This window comes from Emys orbicularis, chromosome 1 (genome assembly GCF_028017835.1).
Source record: "Emys orbicularis isolate rEmyOrb1 chromosome 1, rEmyOrb1.hap1, whole genome shotgun sequence".
In the NCBI taxonomy this organism is placed as follows: Eukaryota; Metazoa; Chordata; order Testudines; family Emydidae; genus Emys; species Emys orbicularis.
This window is the reverse complement of record NC_088683.1, coordinates 199225318-199234820: the sequence shown is the minus strand read 5'-3', so window position 1 is coordinate 199234820 and position 9503 is coordinate 199225318.

The following is a 9503-nucleotide window of genomic DNA, read 5'->3' as shown; positions in this document are numbered from 1 at the left end:
AACTCACAACACAGAAGATGGGTAGATAAGCATCTTTATGGCTTGATTCGTATACAGAACAATGAAACACAATTAAACTAACAATACAGGCATCTGCTACTACCCAGTCATTAAACAGCCCCTTGTGGTCTCCCCAAACCTCGACCAGTTACAACCTTGGGGTTAGTGCTCCATTATAGCTACTAAGTGAAGTTAGCAGCACCAACAATGAATGGTGGGGGGGGGGGGAAAGGTGAACCCCCCTTCCAAACCAAATATAGATTAGGTTGTTAAGAGAGACTCAGTGTTACTGAGAACAGAGTTTGGTAAGCCAGTGTGAATGCTTAAGATAAAAGCAGTGTACAATGTCCACATTGCAACTCAGTCCTACCCTCCACAGCACCAAGCCAATCCCTAAATTGTTAACCCAGTGGAAGCGCCCTGTTATAATTGTCTGTAATGGGTGAATAGTCATGGGAATGAAAGGCTAATGCCCATCAGCTACAGGGGACCAAAACAATCACAAAGATATGTAGCCCCACAAGTATGTGCCAATGTTTCCTCGTGCTTTTCTAGCAGCTGCACAGGATGTGAAGGTGTCCCTCGGCACAGGGAGATATCACCGTTTGCGTCCCTGCTGTGCCAAGATGTGTGCACATATGACATGCCTGATTTCCTTTGGCCCCTGGGAACCAGGATCAGTGTGCACGTGGGTGGGATCTGGCTTCCTGTATGCAGTTTGTAAACCAGACATGTCCTGTGACCGCTCTGGACAGAAGCACTCCTCTTTATTCTCTCAAACGTTATGCAGTGCATAGCAGGTGACGATTATGCAAATAGTGTTGGCCACATTGGCATCCAGATGGGTGTGTAGGCAGCACCAACAAGATTGCACGTTTGGTAGGCTGAAATCTATGATCATTCTCCAGCTACTGAGTTTATAATTGAATTCCCTTTTTCCAGGGTCATTGATAGGGTATAGTTTCATGAGCCAAGTTAGGAGTGGGTATGCGGTGTCCCCCAAAATAACTGTTGGCACAGACATATCATAGAGAAACACATTTCTTGGGAATAAAGTCCTTTCTCCCCCCTTCAAGTACAGTCCAGATCTCCTCAGCACCCTGGTGTCATGAACCTTTGCGGTGTTTCCCACCTTGGTATTAATGAAACTGCCTGTGTGGATCACTGACTCTTGAAGAACAAGTGAATAGTAACCTTTTTGGTTCTCATACTCACTCACCCCTTTTGGTGGGCAAATATTGGGATGTGGGTGCCATCAATGTCCCAGTTTGGTAAACTCATCCTCTTAAATCCAGCTATTATTTCTGGAACTTTGCTTACGGCAACCACCTGTGGATAGATCAGTGTTAATTGCCATGCAAACCTACACAACCATGACCCCAACAATGGACTTTCCAACCCCAAAGTGGTTTGCAATTGACCGATAGCTGTCTGATGTTTCCAGCTTCCACAGGGCAATAGCCACCTGTTTCTACCCCAATATGGCTTCTCTGAATCAAGTTCTGGCGGTATGGTGCAAGGAGTACTGCAGGCTCATTACACAGTTCCATGAAGGTCTGTTTCGTCATTCAGAAGTTCTGAAGCCACTGCTAGTCATCCCAGCTTTCCAGAGCAATATGATCCCACCACACCATGCTGGTTGTCTTGGACCAGAAGCGACTGTCTACTTTATTGGTATACTGTGGCAATACCAACATTCACCAGATCTGCTCCACAGGACCCAAAAGGATTGTCATTCATTTTCATGGTGAGCCATCTCCAACACGTCAGAAAGTTCTGCCCAGATTCCCTCCTGCATCTTGCCGATCCCCTACTCCACTGTGTAAACATTTGTCCCGCAATAAGAAGTAGAAGCAGAACCAGATCATCGTCCAGTTGCTCCGTGTCTTCCACCAAGTTTGGCAGGAAGGTAACATGCAGGGCTTAAATTCAGCCAGAACTGTCCGGAACAGAGCTACGGTAAATATTTTCAAACCCCTGGGGCTGAAGACCCGGCACCTCCTACGGAGCAGAAGACCTGAGCCCCAGTGCCCTCCATGGGGCTGAAGCCCCAAGCCATAGGGCTCCTGGAAATACTCTATGAGAATTTAAGCCCTGGTAATATGAACAAGAACTGCCCTTGGCAAATGTGTGAAGGCAGGGGACAAGTACCAACAACACACAGCACGGCAGTTCCTGGAGTGTCTCACTTGACACTCAGACCCCTGGGATACTGTACCTGAGATGGGTACCACTAATGTCACATAGCAAAAGCAGCAGTGTGGATACGTGTGCATGTGTGTACACAGCATTATACTCATGTCCAGCACAGCATATGTGAACAATCATTGCGGAATAGGGAACACACACAAGCATGTACAGGGTCAGGTAACTGAGCATGCACACCAGTGTAGATGTACCTGAGAAGGCTCCTAGTACCATTCCTATTGGTCAGGGCATTAGTTCCCTCACAATCCTATTATTATGCAGAAGAGCCATAATTCTTCCAAGAGTTTGGCTCCCTCCATAGCGAATATCATTTTTTTCCCATTTACACTCTGAGAAAACACAGTTTCTTCTTACAGAGATCTCTTCAACTCTGTGATTCCATGACAAGGTTATTAATGGTTGACAGAAGCGAAGCGTGGATGGACATCTCCAGGCCAAATTGTAACACATTTCTGCTTCTACAGATATAAGAGCAAGACAAAAATATGTATGCACAGACCTATATGTTTCATGTTATTGTGCTTGCAATGGGTAACACCATTGTTCTCCCTCTCCCATTGTTGCTCCCCTCTGCTGATGTATTTGCTGCTTCCACAGCCAACTGACTTTGCAAAGAAGCAGGAAGGGAAAGTAGACAACATGAAGTTATTTTTTTAGTGGCGTTAGTTGGAATCTGAGATGATAACATTTTTGTTACCTCCACAATTCCTCTTCTAGGCCACCATAACCCCCCTCAGGAAATCTAGAATCACTCAAGCTGGAATTCACTGATCTACAGAGACAAAAACAGGCCCCTTGATTACTAACTGCAATCCGTCTGCTATTCTAAATCACTTAATATGTTCTTACCAGCATTTACTTTTGTCTGTAATTTTAATATGTTTTGTTTTATAATTTCCTTTAAAATATGTTAATAGGTGTGCACATGAAAAGATGTAGAGCGTAAGAGGACTGTTGTTGCTTGACAAAGGCTCAACATGAGCACAATCCAATGAAAATGTTGAATTGCATCACCTTACAAGCCAAAAAATAATTCCCAGAAGATCAGATACTGATTCTTCAGCCAGAAAGAAAAGTAACTAGTCCGACAAGCTAGTCCTCAGCCTCCCCACCAATCTTTCATTTTTTAACTTTTCATTCCTTTTCCCTTCTTTCTACTGCTCTTTTCCCTAAGAAACCTAGGAAATGTGTGTGTAAAGAACTGTCTCAACACAAGATTAAGTTTAAACCTGCAATACCCATGACAGTCAGTTAATATTTCATTATTCATGGTGTGCAAACAGATACTTGTCAATATACAAAGCCACAGAAAATGTTGTACATATCGGATAGAACTTGGTCTAAATTAGAATGTTTCCATAGCAACCTTAACTTGACTGCATTGTATTATGGTCTTTCCTTATGGGCCAGATTCTGCCACCCTTTCTCAGGTTGAATAGCATGTGACTCCGCAAGTGATTCTGTTGAAATGAATCTCAGTAAGGGAAACTAAATCTGACCCTACATGGATACATAAAAATGAGCTGTGTGAGCTGCGATTTTACAGTTCTTGAATTAACTACAGTAAGTAGAGACAGAGAAAAAGGATGAGTAATATTGGGTCATTTTCTGCTGATGGTCTGTCAAGAAACATTATTTATACAGCCCACTAGTGTCCTCTGGAAAACCCTCCTCTGCTGCTCCTAATAATACAGTCCCATCTAGTACTGACTAAAGCTGCTAATCAAGATACAATATTTTGGTAAACAGCTGACTATTCTCCCTACTTGCCATGCATCAGTACCCTGGCATATCAAATATCACTGTGAAAAACATGTTTGTTTTGAAACAAAAATCGTTTTTAATATTCTCTTTATTAGTTTTTCATATTAAAACACACACAGAGAAAATTGCCACCAAAGATATAATTGCACACAGATTCTGTTTAGTTTCATAATACGGTTTCCCTTTTTGATTATTCAAACATAAAAGCTGTCGAGGAGATAGTATTGTATGAGAGTGCCCTGTCAAAATCTTCAGCATGTATCCAGACAAGCTTATCTGTTACACCAGGAGAAAAAGAGACATAACATTTATGAACATAACTGCCAAGCAGATCAGACCATGGGTCTCTCTACCCCAAGATGCCATCTGTGACAGTGGCTGATATCAGTTACTTCAGAGGAAGGTGCCAAAAAAAACCCTATAAGACATATGAGCGGATGCTTTCCAAATTTTTTATATAATATTTAAAGCCCAAACTCACCTCTTTCCTAGACTTTGGTATTATTAATAATGTTAACAACAATAAGATAACATTCAAATGTTCTCCCCAGTCTTGGCTATACCTGTGGTTCTTTCCTCAGGATCCCTCAGCTCACCCCCTAGATCCTCTCTTCTCCAGAGAGGAGCTCCCACCTCCCTAGGGTTGCCAACTGTCTGACTGCAGAAAACCAAACACCCTTGCCCCATCCCTGCCCCGCCCTTCCCTAAGGCCCTGCCCCTGCCCGGCTGTGGGTGTGAGCGCTGGGGTAGGGCCAGGGATGAAGAATGTGGGGTGCAGGAGGGGGCTCTAGCTGGGGGGGTGGGGCTGAGGGTTTGGAGTGTGGGAGGGAGCTTGGGGCTGGGGGTTGGGGTACAGGAGGGGATGAGGGCTCCGGCTGGGGGTACAGGCTCTGGGGTGGGGCCAGAAATGAGGGGTTCAGAGTGTGGGAGGGGGCTCTGGGCTGGGGCAGGGGGTTAGGTGCGGGGGGGTGAGGGCTCCAGCTGGAGATGTGGACTCTGGGGTGGGGCCGGTGGTGAGGGGTGCAGGAGGGGGCTCTGGGCCAGGGATGAGGGGTTTGGGGTGCAGGAGAGGGTGCAGGGTGCAGGCTCTGGGAGGGAGTTTGTGTGCGGGCAGGGGCTCAGATTTGGGACAGATGGTTGGGGTGCGGGAGGGGGTTCGGGATGCGGGCTCCAGACAGCGCTTACCTTATGTGGACCCCGGAAGTGGCCGGCATGTCCCTGCGGCCCCTTGGCGGAGGCGTGGACAGGCGGCTCTGCACACTGCCTGTACCCACAGGCCCTGCCCCCACAGCTCCCATTGGCCATGGTTCCCGGCCAGTGGGAGCTGTGGAGCCGGTGCTCGGAGCGGGGCAGGCACGTGGAGTTTCCCTGGCCGCCCCTGCACCTAGGGGCCAAAGAGACATGCCGGCCACTTCCAGGAGCCACGTGGAGCAAGGGAAGGCAGGGAGCCTGCCTTAGCCCCGTTGCGCCGCCAGCTGGACTTTTAGCAGCTCAGTGTGACCGGAGCCGCCAGGGTCCCTTTACAACCAGGCGTACCGGTCGAAAACCAGATGCCTGGCAACCCTACACCTCCCTTATGTCCATAGGGGCTACAGTATCCTGCCTCAGTGAATCAATAGTACCCACCATCCCCTTTTCCACCAGTACCAACACCCGCACCTGCGAACAGTGGAGTTTTTCAGGCAAACACTGGAATAACTTGTCTAAAGAGGAATTTTCTTCTTAGCAACCCTTAGTTAGTGGTTGGCTTATGGCCTGAAGCATGAGAGTTTATATTCCTCATGCCTTCTTATATAATCTGCTCCAAGCTCCTGGCCTCAATAATACCATTTGAAAGTTAAATCCATGGGTTAATTCCACTCCATTCATGTCAGTGGGTGTTCCTTTCCTTCCTCCCCAGTGCTGGAGAGTTTCTGATTTGCATCAAGCATACCCATCCTCAGCTCCTCACCTGTCACAGCAGTGAGTTCTCGGTGCCTGTTAGAAGCATGCCTGTTCTAAGCTCCTCACCCAGAGGAGCAGGGCTTCCTCAGATCCTGGGGAAGGGAGAGGGACTCAGACCCTGCCCCAGCAAAGCAAGCCCCCACAACCTGGGTCACGTGACAGGAGGCAGTGAGGGGGATCAGATTGCCATAGATGGGGCTGGAGCTCCCAGAGCCTGGCACACACAGAGGGGCTCAGAGTGGGACTCAGACCACCCCTGGTGGCAGAGACCTCCAGATCCCATCTTATAAGGGGGAGTAAGGAGAGGTGCTTGAACGCTCCCCATATAGGCAAGCCCCCCTTCCCCAGATCCTGGCTCACATGAGGGCAGGGTGTGTGGGGGGCCAAACTGCTGGAGATGGGCTGTAGAGGGCAGATTGAGGCACACACAGGAGGGGAATGTGGGGCTGATGCAGATCCCTGCCCCTATTCTCCCAAGCCCCCATCACCTCTATGTCCCACTTCCTCGTGTCCCACCCCAGCTCTTCCACTCTCCCTAGTCCCCATCACTTTATTCCCCAATTCCTCTCCCCTGTTCCCACTTACTCTTCCACCACCAATCACTCTCCTCTCCCAGCAGTAAGCATTTGCTTGGGTAATTTATTTTCTTTTCAAAAAGTAGTTTCAGTGCCTTCTGAATATTCTGCTGCACTCAAACTACTTTTCCGCAAAATAAAAATCACCCCAAATCCCAGTTCACAATCCTCAACTTCAGGCTCTGTACTGGGAACCCTTGACAGCAGACAAGTCCTCCCTGAGCGACAGTTGGGGTCTTCAGACCTCCGGTACAGGAGCCTCAGGTGCTTGATGCATTCCCAGCACTGGAACCAGAGACAGCTCAATGCCCACCTGGTCCAGCCTCTGAAATTTCCACATATGTTCCTGCCACTCCAGGAGAAGTCGTGGGGGTTGGTGTACTCTGACCACACATTGATCAGCATCTGGGGGTGGTTGGTGGGCCAGGCAGCTGCTCTTGGGACAGGATCCCATGTTCACCTCTACTGATCAAAAGAGTGCAGTAGAAAACTTTTCTGAAGTGGTCAGCACAGCTAACTTCTACCAGTGACAATGTGGGGACAGGGACCTTTATAGACAGGCAGAAAAGGGTTCATTACTTTGTGGGAATGAGAGTGGCAGATTATTGAAACTCGAGAACTGGTACATGCTCTTTCCCCTGTATACCCATAAGAACGGACATACTGGGTCAGATCAATGGTCCATCCAGCCCAGTATCATGTCTTCCGACAGTGGCCAATGCCAGGTCCCTCAGAGGGAATGAACAGAACAAGTGTAGCAAACACATGTACAATGTACAAAGTATACATGTATAATTAACCCACTTTTTACTTTTCAGTGGATTAAGATTTGAAATGTGCCCTAAAGGAGTTGAAGCATACAGCCTTTCAAAAAAATCAACAAATAATTGAAAACAATCCTAACAGGGTTGCCAACTTTCTAAAAACACAAAACCGAACACCCTTGCCCTGCCCCTCCCCTTCTCCGAGGCCCCGCCCCTGCCCCACCCCTTCTCTGAAGCTCTGCTCCCGCTCGCTCCATCCCCCTTCCACCGTTGCTTGCTTTCCCCCACCTTCACTCTCTTTCACCAGGCTGGGGCAGGGCGTTGGGGTACGAGAGGGGGGTGAGGACTCCAGCTGGGAGTGTGAGCTCTGGGGTGGGGCCGGGATGAGGGGCTTGGGGTACGGGAGAGGGCTCCGGGCTGGGGAAAGGGATTGGGGTATGGGCTCTGGGATGGGGGTGTGGGCTCTGGGTGGGGCCAGCAATGAGGGGTTTGGGGTGTAGGAGGGGGCTCCGGGCTGAGGCCGAGGGGTTTGGAGTGCAGGAGGGGGTGCAGGCTCTGGGGAGGGGCCAGGGATGAGGGGTTTGGGGTGAAGGAGGGGCTCCGGGCTGGGGCAGGGGGTTGCGGTGTTGGGGGGGGATGCGGGCTCCGGGAGGGAGTTTGGGTGCAGGAGGGGACTCCGGGCTGGGGCAGGGGGTTGGGGTGCAGGAGGGGGCTCAGGACCAGGGCAGGGGGTTGGGGTGTGGGGTTTCAGTGGCACTTACTGCAGCTCCCAGGAAGCGGCTGCTAGATTCCTGCAGCTCCGAGGCACATGGGCAGCCAGGGAGGCTCCGCATGGTGCTCTCATGTCCACAGGCACCACCCTCGCAGCTCCCATTGGTCACGGTTCCAGGCCAGTGGGAGCTGGGAGCCAGCACTCGGGGTGGGGCCAGCTCTCGGAGCCTTCCTTGCCACCCATGCGCCTAGGGGCCGCAAGGACCTGACGGCTGCTTTCGGGAGCTGCCAACTGGACTTTTAATGGCCCGGTCGGCGGTGCCAACCAGAGCTGCCAGGGTCCCTTTTTGACCAAGCGATCTGATCGAAAACCGAACGCCTGACAACTCTACTAACAGTATTAAAATATCTCAGTGAAATATTTCCTGAAAACATTCTGTTTTTATCCATTCTGAAACACAAGGCCCTGAGCACTGTTTCCTAAAATTAAATACTGATGAGAAAGCTAATAATTGAAGAGGCAGTGTTTTTTAAATTAATGCTATTATTCCACTTTCCTGCCAAGCTACTCTGGAAGGACTTAGGTGTTTATCCTCAATATTTTTTCCAATCCATCCAGGAGTTTGAGTCAAATCTGTTCTCTAAAATAATCTAATTATCACAGTCTTGCTCCTAAAAGGATTTAGAGGGTCTGTTTATTTGCAGAAATTGTCCACATACCAAGCTTCTGTCATGTTTATTGCAATATTATGAGTAAATAGGAAAAGCTCATGGTCTGAATTTCACCTTACTCAGTGGGAACCTTTCACTAAAACACAAGAATTTGTTAGCACTCGTTCAGGATATGACAGGTAGTACGCTGAGAGCAGCTGTAGTTTAATGGTTTAATTGAAAGAACTGAAGCAGAGGTCATACTGCAATGGCTGTGGTTTTTCTAATACTGCAGTATGGATTAAAAATAGAATTTGACTTGTAAAGAAAGCTACAATAATTAGAACTTTAAGAGGGGCTGACCACGACAGTAAAAGTATGTTATGGTTGCGACTAAGGATAATAATTGGAACACAAATAAAAATTAGAAACGCAAATCATAGTAAACAATGCTTTTTATAATAATACCTTAATACTTTGCATTCATATATTGTGATCCCAATCCAACCCAGCACTTAGCTCTTAAGTGTCATAAAGTGGGAAATTCAGCTGAGGTTAAAGCACAGTCACAGTGGATTTTACCATATTCCCATATGAGACCAACAATGCAAATACTTTGTTTAGAGTTCCACATACAAGTCCTAAATCTTTGCCCTGTAGTAACAGACTCATTTGAGAACCATTACTTTTGAGGCAGTGTCAAAGTTAGGTTTTGTTTTCTCTTCCTTCTCCTTAACAAGTGAAAAGAACTGGGATAGATCATGATCAAGGTCCTGATTGAAAGTCCTGTGAAGTCATTGGGGGTCCCTTCATGGATTTAATTGGGCTTTGGGTCAGGCCCTGACTGAGAAAAAATGTAAGTAAACTATGTATTTAAATATAGTAA